Genomic DNA, 542 nt, shown 5'->3' on the forward strand with positions numbered 1-542 from the left:
AATGACAGAGCAGAACAGAGAAGCTGTAGGAACTAGCTCTCAGCTACCAGGAATTGAATCCATGTTCAGTTCTCAGTTTCCATTTTTAAAAAATGATTTATTCCAACCCTGGTCAGTGCCCTCTTAATTAAGAAAATAACTATCCTTTTCCCACAGAGCTTGGAACAGTTCTTTTATGGTTATTGTGCATATGCAGCCAACAGTTAACTTATTTTCTCTACAGCCTGTAGTAAAAACTGAAGAGAGACTATGTAATCTACAACTAGATTAAAACATAGTTAAGACAGCAAAGTGAGGGGTGGGGGGCAGCACCTGTAGCTCAGTGGGTAGGGTGCCAGCCACATACTCCGAGGCTGGCGGGTTCAAACCAGCCCAGGCCAACTAAAACAATGACTACTGCAACAACAAAAAAATAGCCAAGTGTTGTGGCAGGTGCCTCTGGTCCCAGCTACTTGAGAGGCTGAGGCAAGAGAATCACTTTGCTTAAGCCCACGAGTTGGAGGTTGCTGTGAGCTGTGACACCACAGGATTCTAACCAGGGC

This window comes from Otolemur garnettii, unplaced genomic scaffold, assembly GCF_000181295.1.
Source record: "Otolemur garnettii isolate 467f Iridium unplaced genomic scaffold, OtoGar3 scaffold00013, whole genome shotgun sequence".
NCBI classification, from domain to species: Eukaryota; Metazoa; Chordata; class Mammalia; order Primates; family Galagidae; genus Otolemur; species Otolemur garnettii.